The following is a 6,030-nucleotide window of genomic DNA, read 5'->3' as shown; positions in this document are numbered from 1 at the left end:
CCTGTGCTCCCCCCCCCATCTCCAGCTCTGCGCAGGAGCCCTCCCCCAAGGGCGCCTGAGGGAACCCCAGGGAGTGCTCAGGGCTCGGTGGGGGAGGACCCAGGCTCCAGGCCAGCCGCCCTGGTGAGGCCCCAGCGGCACTTCCTGCTCCCCGGTGAGGCCACTGCTGGCCGGCCCTGGGCTCTCAGGGGAGCAGCGGTCCGCCGGGCACCCCGCAGGCCAGCTGGGCCCTGGAGCCTTGCCGATGCCACCTGGCTGGGCCCTCGGGAGGGGTGTCTGCATGCTGAGGGGTGTTTGCGCACGTGGGGCCGTGTGCATGTGTGTGCTCACCCCTTGGCTTGTGTGTTCATGTGTTTGGTGTGTTCCTGTCGTGTGGCTGGTGTACCACGGGCAAGGTAGGGGTTGTGGACGTGAGTGTGGGCTGTGTCGCTTTGCATGTGTGTGTGTCTGGGTGTCCCCGTGGGGAGGGCAGAGGCAGGGGCAGGACTGACCTTCAGACCAGCCAGGGTCAGCCTAACGGAGCCCTGTTCCCCTCCCCCCACCTCAGCCAGGTTTGAATCCTGACTCTGCCCCTTGAGAGCTGGGCCACCTTGGGCAAGTTACCCAAACGCCCTGAGCCACGCACGGCCTCATGAAAATGAAGCCATCGGCTTCACGATGGCGGCTGGGCCAGGGACCGCCCCAGGAGGTGCTCACCATGTTGGTCAGTGGATGGGGCAGGGGCTCCGCCTGGACCATGTTAGTAGTTGAGCAAAAGCTCTGGTCTCCTAAAGACAAGCTCACAGCTACGCCACAACCCAGGCACCTGAGGTGCTCACAGCGCCGTATCCATAACTATGCAACCGTGCCTCAGCGGGCGCGTGGGCGAGCGACCCTCGGGCCATCCACACTGTGGCTCGGGATTAGCACACCTCTGACACACCAGCGATGCGGTGAATGTCAGGCATCCCGCCGGGGCAGGGCGCTGCTCCGCAGGGGGATGCCGTCTGACTCCGCTGACAAGAGCCCAGGAGGCAACAGCCAGAGGCGGTGGGAGGCTGCCAGGGTCCAGGGTCGGGGGGGGGGGGGGACAAAGGGCAGCAGAAACTTCCCAGTTTTGTATCTTTTCTTTTTTTTTTTTTAAATTTACTTATTTATTTATTTATTTTTGGCTGTGTTGGGTCCTCGTTTCTGTGCGAGGGCTTTCTCCAGCTGTGGCAAGCGGGGGCCACTCTTCACCGCGGTGCGCGGGCCTCTCACCATCGCGGGCTCTCCCGTTGCGGAGCACAGGCTCCAGACGCGCAGGCTCAGCAGTTGTGGCTCACGGGCCTAGCCGCTCCGCGGCATGTGGGATCCTCCCAGACCAGGGCTCGAACCCGTGTCCCCTGCCCTAGCAGGCAGACTCTCAACCACTGCGCCACCAGGGAAGCCCTGTTAGTTCTGTATCTTACTGTGGTGGCGGTTATTACAGGGGAGCGCCTGTTTGACAAAACTCATCACCTTACACTTAAAAAGTGTGACTTTTGTTTTATGCAAATGATACCCCAATAAAGTTTTTTTAGAATTAATACACTTTATTTACTAGAGTAGTTTTAGGTTCACAGCAAAATGAGAAGGAGACACAGTGATTTCCCGTATGCGCCCTGCCCCCCCACGTTCACAGCCTCCCCCATTATCCACACCCCCCACCAGACGGTGCGTTTGTTACAACCGGTGACCCTGCACTGACACCTCGTCACCGCCCAGGGTCCACGGTTTACATCAGGGCTCACTCTTGGTGACGTACATTCTACGGGTTTGGACAAATGTATAAGGGCAGGTATCCAGCTTTACAGTATCATACGGAGTAGTTTCACTGCCCTAAAAACCCTCTATGCTCCACCGGTTCATCCCTCCCTCCCCATTAACCCCTGGCAACCCCTGCTCTTTTTACTGTCTCCATAGTTCTGCCTTTTCCAGAATGGCATAGGGTGGAATCACGCAGTCTGTAGCTTTTTCAGATTGGCTTCTTTCACTAGTAAAATGCATTTACGTTTCCTCTGTATCTTTCCATGGCTTGATAGCTCATTTCTTTCTAGTGCTATTCAGTTGAATATTATTCAATACTCCGCTGTCTGGGTGTATCACAGTTTATTTATCCATTCACCTGCTGAAGGACATCTTGATTGCAACCAAGTTGTGGCAGTTATGAATAAAGCTGTTATAAACATCCACGTGCAGGTTTTGGTGTGGACATAATTTTCAAATCCTCTGGGTAAGTGTGAAGGAGCATGATTGCTAGATGGTATGGTAAGAGCATGTTTAGTTTTGTAAGAATAAATTTGATTTTTAAAAAGCTGAAATGCTCTCTAGGGCCGGGGGCCGGGTGTGACCATCCACTGCCCATGCTCTGCCCAGCAGCTCCAGCCCTTGGCTCCTGCCCTGCCTGCCGGTCAGCCCCAGCCCCAGCCTGGCCTTGGGGCAGGACACCGGCATTGGGCTCTGGCCTCTGGCCTCATTTGCTGTGTGCCCTGATTTCTTTCGGGCCTTGTCTGGGTTCTGGTGCGGCCGCTGGGCTGCGGAGAGGCCACTGCTCCCACCCCGTCTTGGGGAAGCGAGCAGCTGCACCTGACATCCCTGAGGGCGTCCTGTCCCCTTCCTCTGGCCGACCTGTTTGCACAGCGGGTGCGGGCTGGAGGACGAATAGGTGTCTTCCCGCTTTGCAGCCAGGGCCCCCTATTCCCCCTATCCTGCTGGAATCACAACAGCTGTCCTTGAATGTGGGCCAGAGGCCAAGGGCTTTCCTGTAGCAGCACCTTTGCCCTCTCCTCTCGGGGGGAAACCGAGGCCAGGGAGGTGAGGTGCCCAGCACAGGGCATCACCTGCTGAAGGACTTGAACCCAGGTGTGTCTGAGAGCAGCACCTCAGCCTTCCCGCCACGATGCAGCCCCTCTGTGCACGTGGGGAGTCAGGCCCTGCGGGGCGGGCCTCCCCCGGGTGGGGTCCCAGGCTGCACCCACCTGCCTCGTACACCCCCCCACAAGCTTCTTTCTCAAACTCTCCCCCCACCTCTGTGTGTTCATGTCTGGCCTGGGGACTCCTGGCCTGGGGACTCCTGGCCTGGGGCCCATGATGGGCTGCAAGGTAGGGGCGGAGGGTCTGAGACCCTCTGAAGTGGGTGAGACAGTGGGTGTGCTTGTTTCTAAGGGAGTCTGGGAGGCGTCTGGCTGTGACATTGGGAAACTCTGCTGGTCCCATCAGACCACCTGTCCCCTCTGGGGATCCATACCCCCCTTCAGGGCTCATTCCCTCCTAGACTGAACCCCCAGATGGAGACCTGGTCAGCGCCAGCACTCACACAAGTCAGGTATGCAGTTGGTGCGCCATAAACGTTGCTCTTTTGTTGATAAGGTTCCTAGTGCTACAGCCTGGCTCAGATGCCCAGGTGAGCCCCTCCTGGATGTCTTGCCAGGACGAGCCCCCTATGCCTCCAAGGCAACTCCGGCACCCACCACCAGGCACTCTGTCTGCAGGTCAGAGGTGACAGGCCCTGCTGCCCCAGGATGCTGCAGCCCTGAGGGGAAGAAGCATGTCTGTCTTCTTCTGGCCACATAGTGGGGGGCTCGGGGAGCCCCAGTCTCAGGGGAGGGTTGGGCTGCGCAGTCAGGAGTCACTCCCACCCCTTCCCGGGTGGCCCACCCCAACCTTGAAGATGGAGATACTGACAGTGTCCGCCATGGACGGGGCGTAGCCCACAGGGAGCCGCAGTGGGCCTGGCAGCCCGTGAGCCCGGGAAGGGGGCAGCGGGCATGGGGCTGATCCTGGAGTCTGGGACGGTCCCCACTGCCCCTGGGAGACCAGGAGCTCATGCACTGCAGCCACGGGCCTTGCGGTTCTGGGGAAGCGGCCTTGACCTGAGGACCTGTCAGGGCCCAGAGTCTGCAGGCGTGGGGGAGAACACACAGGGCCCCAGTGCGTGCCCCCTGAGAAACCCTGCCGGGGCAGGTGGGCTGGCTCTTCTCCCAGCCCTACACCTGCCCCGCACCCAGACCCGAAGATAATAAAGCTCCACTGTCCAGCCAGGCCAACGGCCACATCAGCCTGACACTCTCAGGTGACACCTCCTGCCCTTGCTGCCGCCACTGTGCAGGGACCAGTAATCCCCAGGGGCAGGGGAGATGGGGGGGGCACAGCTTCATTCAGGCCCACCCCCTCCGCCCCAGGCGTGTGCGGACACTGAACATATGACGTTCGTTCCTGTGTTAATACAGGCCCCATGGGTTGGTAGCGGTGGGGCCAGCCTGGTGCAGGTGAGCGGGGGAGACGCAGCAGCCTTAGGTCCCGGCTGTGACAGGAGGGCGGCACCGCTTTCCAGAGCCCCGCTGAGTGTGGCCCTGGTGATACATGATCGCCCTGGTCACGTGAGCTGGAGCTGGTGCCGGTGCGGTGCCGTGGGGAAGAGGAAGCAAAGGCCTGTTTGCGACAGGGTGAGGGCGCCCTGAGATCGGGTGCAGGGCAGGAGGCGTCCGCTGAGACCTGAGGGAGGAGAGGGCTGAAGGGTGACGTAGGGTGGGAACAGGGGGGCGAGGCTGAGTGGCTGGAGAGTGCCCGTGGGGTGGCAGGGTCCACGGGGTCAGGGAGGGGTGGTGTGGTCCCTTCCCAAGCCCGGCAGCTTGTGGGACCCTGGTTCAGGCCTCAGTTTCTCCATTCATTTGACCGGCCGCCGTCAAGGCCCTGCCTGGGAAGGCTGGATCAGCTCGGTGGACACGAAAGTCCAGGAAAACGCCCTGTGAGGTCTGGGGTGCCCCTCCCGCTGTGCCGCGACTGAGGGGCCATTGGGAGAGCCGCAGCTGGTCAGGGCTCAGGCACAGGCGCCACTGGGTAGGCCAGCAGCTTCCAGGAGCAGCGGGCAAAGCTTCTCTGCCTCTGGGGCCGTGGGCGGAGGAGGGGGAAGGAAGAGCAAGGGCAGCTGGGGGCACCGCCCAGCCTGAGGAGGGGCATCTGGGGGGAGGGTCTGGGGGAGGGTCTGGGGGAGATCTGGGGGGTGAGGTCTGTGGGGAGGGTCTGGAGTGGGGGACTGGGGGAGGGTTTGGGAAGAGGGTGTGGGGGTGGGGGCAGGTACCCAGCTCCTGCCCAGTCGTTTGTTCACTCATTCACTCATTTCTTCATCTCACCATCTACAGAGCTCTGTCCTGGGCTCTGGGCACACATGGTCGTGACTCTGATGCTAACACTTCCCTCCTGCTTAGGAGACTTTTGGCTGCCAGAATCGGGCGCCCAGAAGCGCTCCCTGAGCCTCAGTTTACTCATCTGTAACCCAGAGACAGAGATGCCCACTTTGCAGGGTGGATGTGAGGATTAGATGGGATTGTATCCTGCCATCATGCATGCATTCATTCAAAGTTGAAGCCCTAGGGAGCTAGGAGCTGGGGGGGGGGGGGGGGGGATGGGAGGATCTAACCAGCGTCACCCGCCCCTTGGAGGGCATGTTGTCCAGGAGACTGCCGCCAGGCATCGGAGCTTGGGGGCTGCTCCATGGCCCCCCTCCCGCCCCCCAGTCTTCAGCTTCAGATCGAGGCCGGAGCAGGTAGGGCCATCCCTGCCAGGGGAGCAGGGAGTCAGGAGCAGCTCCCAGAAGCCAGCCCCTCTCACACCTGGGGGCTGGAGCTGTGAACCAGGGCTCCCGGGCCCCTGGCCCAGCTTCCCCAGCAGACAGCTGGAGGCAAAATGCTGGCCCAGAGGTGAGGCGTTCTCCTGGGCTTTTATCCCTGTGCTGGGAGGGGTCGGAGATAAGGCTTCAAAGGCTTTTGCAAATGTACCTTCAAAAGCCGGGCCTGTTCTGCCTGCTGTTTGGGTTACTGGATTGATGGATGGGGTGGGAGGGTGATGTGGGGGGCACTGGCCCCCAGATAAATGGGTCACCTATTAGTATGGCCCTGTGGTGGTGGGGCTTCTGTGATGTCTGGGGCTGTGGTCCCCACCCTCACTGCAGACAGGCTCTGGATGACCTGGCTGGGGGAGGGGCGGCCGGCGGTAGGCCTGGCCTGGGCAGTTGGGAGGGTGAAGGGGGCC

Source organism: Balaenoptera musculus, chromosome 15 (assembly GCF_009873245.2).
Source record: "Balaenoptera musculus isolate JJ_BM4_2016_0621 chromosome 15, mBalMus1.pri.v3, whole genome shotgun sequence".
Lineage (NCBI taxonomy): Eukaryota > Metazoa > Chordata > Mammalia > Artiodactyla > Balaenopteridae > Balaenoptera > Balaenoptera musculus.
This window is presented reverse-complemented; position numbering follows the sequence as displayed.